Source organism: Chlorocebus sabaeus, chromosome 22 (genome assembly GCF_047675955.1).
Source record: "Chlorocebus sabaeus isolate Y175 chromosome 22, mChlSab1.0.hap1, whole genome shotgun sequence".
In the NCBI taxonomy this organism is placed as follows: Eukaryota; Metazoa; Chordata; class Mammalia; order Primates; family Cercopithecidae; genus Chlorocebus; species Chlorocebus sabaeus.
The window spans coordinates 14,721,186-14,734,657 of record NC_132925.1 but is presented as its reverse complement, the minus strand read 5'-3'; positions in this window follow the sequence as shown (position 1 = coordinate 14,734,657).

Genomic DNA, 13,472 nt, shown 5'->3' with positions numbered 1-13,472 from the left:
AGCTTTTAAAGTATTCATCACTTGATAATGTACATGCTTAATGTATTCATTAAGCAATTTCTCATCATCTATCCCTCTTCCACTACCTCACCTCCATTGGCCGTCATTCTATACTCTTTGTTCATGTATACACATTATTCAGCTCCCACTTATGAGTGAGAACATGAGATATTTGTCTTTCCATGTATGGCAGCCCCAAAAATTATTAAGGGGAAAAAATGTTCAATTTCCATTTTAACTTTTTTGGTTTTTCCAAAAGAAGCTGATAACCACTCCCCCGCAAAAAAAAAAAAAAAAAAAAAATCTTCACCTTTTACATGTTGCTAATGAGCCTTACTTCAACTCAAGCAAATACTTATGAGCTAAATAGTACAACATATTTGATCAGTGGCAGCACCACCGTGTTGTGTAAAATTCACTAGATACAAATCACTGATGAATATAGTGATAAGCAAATGCAACTACAAATACTGGAAGGAAACAAAGAATTATGATGAGATTTATCCAACAAACTAGGAACTCATTGACATGATTTGCAAACAGGGAAAACTGCAGTATTCTATATTTTTATCAGTTCTTTCTGTCATTTATAATCAAGAACTAAAAATCAATCTACATTATTGTCAAAAGTCTGATTGTATGAGTTTCTCATAAGCATATAATAATTACAAAAAAATTTTGAATGCATAACATTTACCATTTAAGCCAGTTGTTAGGCCCACCTCTTATTCCAGCTGCTGCTCCAGTTACTCATCTTGTGATTAGCTTTGATAAGCTTCATATAATTGCAAGTTAGGTCATCACTTCATATCTCTTGCCTTCAGGATTTTTCTAATGTCACAAACAGTGTGGGATGTCTGCAGACACCTGGTCAGCACTTAAGCATGACCAATCTGGAAGTATGGGAGAGTTAACGTCCAGGAGGCATCCTTAACCAATGCAAGATGAAAGCCAATGGATAAATGCTTCCTCCTTTCATCCCCTAGGCAGATCATTCTAAGACACGTTTCATAAAACACTTCAAAAAGTGCAGCAGAATCAAGCTGCAGTTTCTCATACTGATTGCCAACTTAATAACGCATCCTTTTTGTGGCTTTTCTTTCTTTTCTGTTTTATCCTCCCATCCCTCACTCCTATTCTCTGCATGTCATCTTTGATCTCAGACTCTGCTTTCTCCTCATCGCTTTCAAGACAAAAACCCAGGTTATATCTCTGTACAGCCCAAACAGGAAAATGCAATTTCTTACATGTTGAAGGAATTACAGGGACTGCTGATATGTGTCAGCAGAAATCAGAGGAATATATGTGCGAGTGGGTGTTCTAGAGGAGAATACACTGGGTGATGGTCAGGGGAAGACGAGGTAGAATATAAGCCTAAATAGGGAATAATGTATTGACTTAGAAATCTGTGACTCAGAGTTCAATGTCCTTGAAAGGAAACCTGAATCTCTTCCTTATACACTATAGGGGTAGCTCTTTGAAGCCTGGATCCAATCATGGTTCCATATTAAATAAGCCAGCGTATGAAACTTCCTTAGAAGTTTAATGTAGACCCACAATTGGTTTTATTTATGACAACGGACTAATACATTGGGTTACTGAAATAAGTAACCCAGGAGGCATGGGGGGGAAGCCTGAAGAAACTTACAGTCATGGTAGAAAGTGAAGGGGAAGCAAGCATGTCTTACTAGGGCAGGGCAGGAGAGAGAGAAGGGACAAGTGTCACACGTTTTTAAACTAACTCGTAAGAACTCACTTACTATCAGGAGGACATCAAGGGGGAAATCTACTCACATGATCCAGTCGCCTCCCTCCAGGCCCCTCCTCCAATTCAACATGAGACTTGGACAGGAACACAAATGCAAACCATATTATCCCAACCCTGTAGCCTGTCAAATTTATGTCTTTCTCACATTGCAAAATACAATCATCTATCCCTTCTCAACAGTCCCCCAATCTTAACTCATTTTAGCAATAACTCCAGAGTTCACAGTCCAAAATCTCATCTAAGAAAAGGTAAATCCCTTCTGTCTGAGTCTATAAAATCAAAAGTAAGTTAGTTACTTCCAAGATACAATGTGGATGCAGGCATCGGGTACATGATCCCATTACAAATGGGAGAAACTGGCCAAAACAAAGGGGCTACAAGCCCCATGCAAGTCTGATGCCCAGCAGGACAATCATTAAAACTTATAGCTCCTAAATAATCTCCTTTTACTCCATGTCTCACATCCAGGGCACACTGATGCAAAGGGTGGGCTCCGAAAGCCTTGGCAGCTCAACACTGTGGCTCTGCAGGGCATAGCCCCTGTGGCTGCTTTCACGGGCTAGTGTTGAGTACCTGCAGCTTTTCCAGGTGCACAGTGCAAGCTGTCAATAGATCTACCACTCTTGCATCTAGAGGATCATGACCTAGTTCTCACAGCTCCACTAGGCAGTGCCCCAATGGGGACTCTGCCCCAATGGGGGCTCCAACACCACATTTCCCCTCTGCACTGCCCTAGTAGAGGTTCTCCATGAGGGTTCTGCCCCTGCAGCAGATTTCTGCCTGGATATCCAGGCATTTCCATACATCTTCTGAAATCTAGGTGGAGGTTCTCAAACCTCAACTCTTACCTACTGTGCACCTGTAGGCCCAACACCACGTGGAAGCTGCCAAGGCTTGGAGCTTGCATCCTCAGAAGCCACTGTCTGAGCTATACCATGGCCCCTTTTAGCCACAGTTGGAGTTAGAGCAGCTAGAACACAGGGCACTGTGTCTCAAGGCTGCACTGAAAAGCTGGACCATGGGATGGGCCTATGAAACAATTTTCTGGGCCTGTGATGGGAGGGATTTCCTGAAGTTCTCTGAAGTTCCCTTGAGACATTTTCCCCATTGTCTTGGCTATTAACATTTGTCTCTTCTTATGCAAATTTCTGCAGCCAGCTTGAATTCCTCCCAGAAAATGGATTTTCCTACCACATGGCGGGGCTGCAAATTTTCCAACATTTTATGCTCTGCTTCTCTTTTGAATGTGTTTCAGTTTCAGATAACCTCTTTGTTCATACATACAAGTAAACATATTTAGCAACAGCCAGGTTGCATCTTGAATGTTTTGCTGATTAGAAATTTCTTTCACCAGACACCCTAAATCATCTCTCTCAAGTTCAAAGTTCCACAGATCTCTATGGCAAGGACAAAATGCTGCCAGTCTTTGCTGAAGTATAGCAAGAGTGACCTTTACCCCAGCTCCAAACAAGTTTCTCACCTGCATCAGAGACCACCTCAGCCTGGACTTCACTGTTCATATCACTATGAGCATTTTGGTCAAAACCATTCAACAAGTCTCTAGGAAGTTCCAAACTTTCTCACATCTTCCTGTCTTCTGAGCCCTCCAAACTATTCCAACTTCTGCCCCTTACCCTGTTCCAAATTTGCTTTTACATTTTCAGTATCTTTATACCAGCACCCCACTCTTCTGGTACCAGTTTTCTGTATGTGTCCATTTTCATGCTGCTATAAAGAACTACCTGAGGCTGGGTAAATTTATAAAGAAAGGAAGTTTAATTTACTCACAGTTCCACAGGCTGTACAAGAAGCATGACTAAGAGGCCTCAGGTAACTTACAATCACGGTGGAAGCCAAAGGGAAAGCAGGCAGCACATCTTACTATGGTGGAGAGAGAGAGAGAGTGAAGGCAGAAACGCCACACACTTTTAAACCATCAGATCTTGTGAGAACTCATTCACTATCAGGAGACAGCAAGGGGGAAATCTGCCTAATGACCCAATCACCTCCCAACAGGCTCCTCCAATTCAACATGACATTTGGGAGGGGACATAAATCCAAACCGTATCATCCAATAAAATAAGTATTGAGAATGTGCCAGCAAACTTAGGGAAATGAAAATAGTTAAATGAATTTATTATGAGAGACTGAAAATCCCCTCCTGATTATACTCCCTAGGAGGACCCAGAGGACATATCTTCACAAAGATCATAAGAAACAAACTAGTGAAAGCAGCACCAGAATCTTTGAAAATTCCAGTGAATATGCCCTTTGCAGGTAGGGGTTGACAGTAGGAGATGCTTCCTACTGGGCTCTTTAGTTTCAACAGGAATCCTGTAATTCTAGAACAGCAGAGGCTAACTGCAGCACTTAAATATGCGAGTAAGTTAGAGTGGTAGAGTGTCTTAGCCCACAGAGACTAGTGAGAACGTTTGTCTAATAGACTATGGTGCTTCAAGATGTAATATAGACTCAGAGCTGATTATGATGCCATTTTACTCCACGAAACTAGAAACAGAATAATCAGCATCTGGAAATCAGAAGGCTAAGGTGAATCACCATATTGCAAAATTACAATCTCTCACCCAATTTTCACATCTAAGTCAGTTCACATATACAGAGTACATTAATTAAAGAGTATATTAGTTTGCTAGGACTGCTACAATAAAGTACCACAGACTGGGTGGATCCTACAATAAAAATTTATTTTCCCATGATTCTGAGGGGATAGATGTTTGATATCGAGATATCAGCAGGTTGATTCTGAGGCCTTCCTCACTGACTTGGAAATGGCCATCTTCTTCCTGTGTCTTCACATGGTCTTCCTTCTGTACCTGCCCCTATCCAAATTTCCCTTTTTTATAAGGTGTATTAGTCCATTCTCACATTGCTATAAAGAACTGTCTGAGACTGGGTGATTTATAAAGAAAGGAGGTTTAATTGGCTCATGGTTCTGCATGCTGTGCAGGAAGCATGGCTGGGGAAGCCTCAGGAAATGTATAATAATGATGGAAGGCAAAGGGGAATCAGCTTGTCTTACATGGCTAGAGCAGAAGGAAGAGAGTGAAGGGAGAGGTGTTACACAGTTTTAAACAGCAAGATCTCACAAGAACTCACTATCATGAGAAGAGCCGGGGGAAATTAGTCCCCATGATTCAATCACTTCCCACCAGGTCACTCCTCCAACACTGAGGATTACAATTCAACATGAGATTTGGGAAGGGACACAAATTCAAACCATATCACAAGGACACAATTCACTGGTTTAGGGCCCTCCCTAATGACCTCATTTTTACTTAATTACCTCCTTAAGGGCCCTATCTCCAAAAACAGTCACATTCTGAGGCACTGGGGATCAAGACTTCCACGTATAAATTTTGAGGGAACACAATTCAGTCCATAATAGGGAGGAAGTTATATTCCCTTGAGGCAGGGCCTCCAAAAGCATATGTAAAAAACATTCTTTTAATACCTCCCTAAAGATACCTTGGAGCCTGTATTAGGGAATGGAGAGTGCCCAAACTCTCAAGGATGCTGATACCAGAGGATCTGAAACCCCACCATAGGATGAGGGGGGTTATAAAGACAAGGTAAGAAAGATAACTTCTCCCCAAGTTCATATCACGGTGGTCTCCACTTCCCACTGAATGGCTCAGTAGTTAATTTCTTAGTCTCTAAGTATGTAATTGAATAGATTTCAAGTAGCTGGCATGCTCTCACTTTAGTACTCTGACTTGCAACAGAAGAGCCATATGGTAGAAAAGGTAAGTGGAAGCACTTTAACCTGCCACTGAACTCTGTCAAGATTGTGAAGAAACAATATTTCAAGCCAGGAGGATTTTTAGAGATTATTACTACCCTCAGAAATAAGTTATGCAAGACTGGTTGTTCCCAAAATGCACTTTTTTGATTCACCTGTTTCTCCTCTGTAAAACCAGATGGATCATAACAAACAAAAATAATTATAAACTTAATCAAGTGGTAGCCTTACTTATAGCTGCTTCTTGCTGAAAGTAATTCCTTTTTTTTTTTTTTTTTTTTTTTTTTTAGAGAAGTCTTGCTCTGTTGCCCAGTCTGGAGTGCAGTGGCCGGACCTCAGCTCACTGCACGCTCCACCTCCTGGGTTTACGCCATTCTCCTGCCTCAGCCTCCCGAGTGGCTGGGACTACAGGCACCCGCCACCTCGCCCGGCTAGTTTTTTTTTTGTATTTTTTAGTAGAGACGGGGTTTCACCGGGTTAGCCAGGATGGTCTCGATCTCCTGACCTCATGATCCGCCCATCTCGGCCTCCCAAAGTGCTGGGATGAAAGTAATTCTTCACTGAAACACATCAACATGGCCTGTGCTATGATCTGTTGAATACACTGTTTTCCATCCCTATCAGTAAGGAAGCTAGAAAGAAATTCTCTTTTACATGGGAGATACAGCAGTACACATTCCTGTCTCTCCCCCAGGCTGCATTAACTATTTCATTGTCTGTTGTCAGGAAACAATACTGTTTCACAGGAAATTTCATCATCTTGATATTGTGCAGAAGATCATTATTTGTTCATTAAAATAAGAAAAAAAAATGCTACTTGGACCTAGAGAGCGGTAAGGAATCTGATAAGACATAGTTGCCAGGGGGCAGAAGATAAATGCCATGAAGATTAGGGCCAGGCATGTCCTGTTGTGAAGTGTATGGGTACCCAGTGGTCAGAAGAACACTGAGACGTTCTGTTTAAGATACAAATTCCTGCATTTTGAACCCCCATGGAAAAAAAGAAGTACATCGCCAGGTGATCTTTTGACAGTGGGAAAACAATTGGAAATTCTATTTTGACCTATTTATGAAGTTTCTTACGAGGCTGACAGTTTTGCATAGTGCCCGGAGCAAGAGAAGTTGTTGCAGAAAGTCTCAGCTGGGTCCAAGCTGTCCTGGCTCAGGTTATATATGACCTAGCAGATCTGATGATGCTAGAAGTAATCATGGTAGGTAAAAGGGCTTTGTGGTGTTTCTGGTAAGTCAAAGTAGGGGAGTCACTGCACACACTCTGAGGACTGTGGAGCCAAACCATGCTTTCTGTGTCATAGAACTACCAGGCCTTGAAAAATAGCTTCCATTGTGCTAATGGGCCTAACAGAAACTGAAGGCCTTATCATGGGATACCAAGAAACTGTGTATTGGAGTTTCCCATCACATCACATGGCAGACAGCAACTAACTGTGTGACAGAATGATACATTCAGGACAGTGCCTGAGCAGAAGTGCCCTAAAACTCACTAAACAGGAAGGAAAATACTTGGATCTACTTTTCAGTTGGGTTGGCAATGGTACTGGCCATAGATTGTCTATTGCTGTATTAGGCTTCCATTCAGGAGTGGCTCTAAATGACAACAGTGAAGGGAAACCCGCTAATAGAGTTGTCAGCAGTACATTTGGTCATTTCCTTTACATGCAGATGTTCATGTCTCGCATTAAGACTCACAAGAAAGTATTCACTGCAGAATAAGCACTAAATAGTGATGAGGGCAGGATTACTTTTCCCAGGAATGTCAGAAGCCTTTCTTCTCAGCCAACCCAATCCTGGAGAAGTGAGCCAGGGATGAAGGTAAGGAGGCTATGCATGGATCCAACAGTGTGGGTTTCCTCTCACCAAGGCCAGTCAGATGACCGGTGCTGCTGAATAACCAGCTTACCAGCAGCAGAAATGGTGATGAGCCTTCAAGAAGGCAGGAGAATAATTATCCATGTTTTGTGACTTTGACTATACCTGATCTTTAATATGTTGGAGGGTAAGTAATAAATTTTTACAGACTCAATATCTACTCTAAAATATAAATGTTTTTTCTTCCCACAATGACTTTTCCACAATTGTATGTTACACGATAGTGTGTGAGAGTAAGGCCTCATTTATGACAAAACTGTTGCAGCAATAGGAATACGACAATGGGTTCCTCCAGTGTTATTATCAACCTTGCCTCCCAGAGCATCCAACCTAATAGAAACAGGCTATATTATGTTAAAGTCTCAAGTAAGTCACTGTCATAAGAATATCCTGTGGGGTTGGTGTCCTTTCTTCTAGAATGTGTTAGTATGCTAAACCAAAACCAAAAGCACATGCTGTGTCCCAATAACTAGCATACACAGGTCTATGAAACAAGGGTTTGAAATATAATCGGCCCTTATAGTTGATATTTCCATTAATGCATATATGGAATTTGTGGTACCCATTCCTACGACACTAGATTCTCTCAGATTAGAGGTCCTGATTTGGGGGGAGAAAGTAGGGCTTCTTTTGCAAAAAAATATGGTAAGCGTTCCACTGAACTTGAAACTGCAACTATTATTTTGGGATCTTCATGTCGTAGGAACAAAAGGCAAAAAAAAATATATGAAGAAGAAGAAGAAGAAAGAAAAAAGAAAAGAAAAGTTAGTATACTAGGACACTATTGACTATGACTACCATAAACAGCTAGGATGGCCACTACACAATGGGGCAGTGAGAAGTATGTTTGGGGAAAAGAAAAGATTCATGAGGGCATTTTGTGGTGCTCTGTGCTTTCTAAGAGCTATGAACAAGCAATTACAACCCTGGTACGTTAAAACAATTCAATTAAAAATTCACATCCTTCAGGGCTAAAGATGTGCATCATTTCACTAGGCAAGCAACCTAGATTAGTTGAAATTCTGGCTTAGGGCTGAGGGTAAAGCAAACCTAGAATGAGTGCTTGAGAAGGTAGATAATGAATAACAATGATGGCCTCAGGACACGCTGAGCCTTGGGGAACCATACCTTGTTCAAATAATCCTATGGATTTAACAGAGAGTAGGAAAACCTCTGAGTGGTTGAGTTGGACTGTGTTTATATTCATCTCTAGTGCCTGATTTCAAATCCCGCCAGTCTCACCTTTTGCTCCAGCAATGTAACCAGGGCTGTGGATGCTGAAACCAGCTGCACACAAATGCAACTTATAAGCACTTCACTGCAGACCCATGAAATACACCTCCCACTTCTTACACAAGGGCTTCTCTAATGCTACGGTGCAGGATGTTCATGGGAACTCACTGAGCACTCATGCATGTGTAGCCTAGAAATATGAATGAGGTATCGCCCATGATGTCATGCTTGATCAATGAGTACGATCAGAGTTCTAAACACACTAGTCAAAGAATTCTAAAACACACGTTTTAGTCTTCTTTAGCTGTTTAGTTTAGTCACACTGTATACTTCTATCTGTCATTCCTGCTCTGCGAAATCCTTTTCCCCAAAAAACTACCTGCAGGCAAAACTTCCTCTCGGCACTGCTTTTGAGGAATCTGGGCTGTGGCATCTATTGCCCATTTACTCTTGAGAGCTTATATTCTAAGCACACATACTTAACAAAAAATATAGTTAGGGACATTTCCTTTTAAATTAAATTGCTATATTTTCATGCTCTTCAAACTCCCAAAAGCCTTCCTTAAAAGCAAAAAAAAAAAAAAAAAAAAAAAAAAATTAAAAAAAATGCAAGATTAATGTTTTCTACCTTTTAATGAAATTCAGCCATCACATCAAATATAATTGACCTACCTTAAAATCTAAAGACATCAGCTATTATTAATGAAGTGTTTTAAGGCACATTTTGGAACTTGATCACAGTTAGAATATATATGAAGTTCCATATGATAAAGGATTAACTTATTAACCTTGGGGCATTTTCTCTGCCTCAGGAAAGTTTGGGAGTATTGGAAGAGAAGCAGTATCTTAAATAATTTGTACAACTTTCTGTAGCAGCACATCAAAGGGGAAAAATAGATGAGTTGTTTTCAAATAATGAAATCTGCTTCTCAAGAGAGCAGTTGTCTATGAAGCAAAAACTCGCTGTTTACTCTTTGTGACTGCCTATTACTTCACCTATTATCCATCACCTCTCTGACCTTGAAAGATTCTTTTTGAATGTGTTTCCAAAGGTAAAGACAAGTTGAAGGCAATTATCAAAGAAATTTGGGAGAGTATGAAGTACAGAGAAACCTGCATTTTTTTAACCTAAGTGTTCAACAGTATTTGGCTTATTCTCAATTTCAATTATTCCACCTTCTTCCAACATGTACCTCTTCATCTACAGCCAATATTTCAAAACTTTTACGGATGCTCATTTTCTTCTTCTTTGATTATTTTTCCTCTTGTTAAACACATCTTTTCTTTCTGATACTGTAGTTCTCAGTTGCATGGGTATACTTACATTTCTTATTTGGATTTGCATATCATTCTATAATTCTTTGTGGACTCATCTTTACAGTTTGAATTAACTTCATTTCCATATCATTGTTATATTTTCAGTTTATCGCTATTAGATTTTCTGAGCTTGTGTTTTGCACATTTTCTGAAATCTCACTAAATTATTTGATTTTGTAAATATATGTTGTTTCAAAAATATTTAATTTAAATGTATTGTTACCTGTATAAATGTATTGAATTGTATATTTAATGATAATAAAATGGGAAGTAATATTTATATAATTTTTAAATTATATTCTATATAGGTGAAATTTTACTAAGATGGACATCAAATGATGCTGATGAGAATATACACTTTCTACAACCTTTTGTATGAGGAAATTTGCAACACAGATCAGTATGTTTGAATGGTCACACCCTTCTGATCCATTATGTATTTTACTATCTATCCTGTGATAATATTCAGAGATACAGTCAAAAGCATATTATGTATTTTGCTATCTATCCTGTGATAATATTCAGAGATACAGTCAAAAGCATATGGGATGGGAATACGTATTCCCTGCAGCAGTATTTATACTAGCAGAAAATTTAAAAATACTTAATGACCTTATAGGATTGGCAAATACAATATAATGTGTCTATACTATAGATTAAAAAATATATTTAGATATAATGCTTTTTTTTTAGATGAAGTCTCACTCTTTCACCTAGGCTACAGTGCAGTGGCACGATCTCGACTCACTGAAACCTCCGCCTCCCGGGCTCAAGTGATTCTCCTGCCTCTGCCTCCCAAGTAGCTGGGATTGCAGGCGTTGGCACCACCATGCTCAGCTAATTTTTGTTTTGTTTTGTTTTGTTTTTTGGTAGAGACATGGTTTCACCATGTTATCCAGGCTGGTCTCAAACTCCTGACCTCAAGTGATCCGCCTGCCTTGTCCTCCCAAAGTGCTGATATTATAGGCTTATAGTATAATGTCAAACAGAAAAAATACTGAATAGAATATTGAATAGCCAGTACTTCACCCATTTTGAAAATAAAAATAAAAATAAACACATAGATTGTAAATGTACAGAAATAGGGATAAAATACTGTTAACAAGGCCTTTTGTAATAATGGGAAATCGAGTTATTTTTATTTATGTCTTTATATTTCCCTGTACATTATAAATCCTTCTCTAATAAACATGTGTTTTTATATAATTCAGAAAAAAATATATTTTTACAAAGATTAAAATCAAATTTTGGGGTTCTGCTTTTTCTACAATTAGGAAGTAGACTGAAGATCTAATCACTAAGAGATAAAACATTAATAAAATAATGGTGTTCTGTGCTCCTGGTGACTGCATTAATTAAAACAATTTTATTTCAAATGACAGAAACTCAAATGTGTTATAAGGGCCCTGAGATATTATCAAACTTAATGAGTGGGAAATGTAGGTAGTCCATAGAATCGTATAGAAAAAACTTTTCTATGTATCTCTCCTCTGCTTCGTTTATTCTTCATTATTGTCTTTTACAGATACCTGGCTTTCTCCACAGACAGAATACATAAACACTATGTACTCTTGAGCTTCTCATCTAACAATGCTGTACTTCTAGATGGAATATGATTCTCTGACTCAAGTCAGAATTCAGTAAGATTCTGACCAGCTTGATTTGGATAAGACGCCATCCTTTGTGGCTAGAGAGAAATTAACAGGGAAGCTTCCATAAAACCACATTTGTAGAGCTGAGAATTAGAGAGGGTAAATTCAATAAATAGGAGTTTGTTGAGAATACAAAAGGTCCACTACAATAACCATGAAAATGTAAATTAATTAATAGAGTCTAATTGTATGCTTCATTTACTATTTTAAATGGGCTAAGTTTTATAGTACTATAGAACAGTGATTTGACTGTCTAGACCTATTCATAAAAGTTTTTGAAAGCCATTTTTCAGTGAGCATATTATATATTATAATATGCAGAGTATCTTTATTATTGAGGCAATACGTTCTTTAGATAAGATCTTTCCAATACAAATATGTGAGCCACATGTGTAATTTTGAGTTATCTGGCACACATTTTTAAAAAGTAAAAACAAACAAGTGAAATTAATTTTAATCATGTATTTAATTTAACTGAATGTATCCAAAATATTATTATTTCAATGTGTCATACTAGCTACCTTTCAAGTGTTCCACACATCTATGGGTAATGGCTGCCCTGTTGGATGGTGTAGCTCTATGATGTATGGTTTATATAACATAAATTCCTAAACTATATGCTCTACCTATAGGTGTGTATATGTGTATTCTATGTAAATATAGAATAAATTTATTCTGTAGGTCTAGTCTATATAATTATATATTGTATTAAGTTATTACTGTGTTTATATATCATGCATATTGTTAAACATACACATTTTTAAGAGAATTACAGAAACGATTTACACGAGTGTAATTTCTAATTACTTCACTCACATGCCAACACATCATGGTGTTTATGACTTTAGAGAGCACTGTTGTCGAGATTTAGTTCCATTTACTTTTCAAGGACATAGGAATCTAAGTCTATTTGCATGAATCAATTAATGTAGAAAATAATTTGATCAATAACAGACTTATTCAAATAATGAAGGAAGTAATTAACAAATTTCTAATTAGCCTTCAATTGACTTTTGTGATGATTTGCTAAGGCTGTCTTCTTTTACCAGAGAAGTTTTTTTTAAATAAAATAGGACATTTCAAGCAATATCAAATATAAATACTGAGTACAATTCAAGGAAACTTAAAACTAAGTATGGTATTTCCTCTCTAAGAAAAAATTTCAAAATCCTTTCTATTTTATAAGATGCTTCATAAGCATGCACACATGTATTTGAACATCACTTACCACAGGTAAAATCAGCATAAGATCCTATAGTCAAATCAGAAATATGAAATGATTTTTACTGTATAAGAAAAAATAAACCAGCTGTGAAGCTCTCCTCTTATTTGTCTTAAAATAGGGTTGAATCAGCCTTGAAACATTTTATATTTTCCCCATTTCTCTATGGGATTCTTTTTGAAAAATTATTAAACGTTGTTGAGGATGGCACTCATCTGCAGATAGTCCTTCACTTCAAGAACATTTTAGGACCATTTGGTGCTGAGGAAATTGAGGCTCAGATAAATGCAAAATAAGCTTCTGGGAGGACTTGGTTAAATGTCACCAGTCCTATAAAACAGTGATGTACAGCAGGCAAGGCTTGTGAAAGTTAGAGCTATGCATCCTCTTATGCAGCTCTGCCTTTAGTTTCTTTCCTGGTGCCAGTCTGAGAGATCAATTTGAGCTAAGGGCCTTGGCTTTCATGTGTACACTGACAGCAGGTGATTTCTCACTGCTGTCTTTCATATCATCTTTACTTTCCTCCTCTTGATCTTCACCTATGAGAGGAGATGCTTTCTAGGTGAAATAAAATAAATACATATGTAAAAAGAGTCCAAGCACTACCACAGAAGATTTAGGGATTAAACAGTT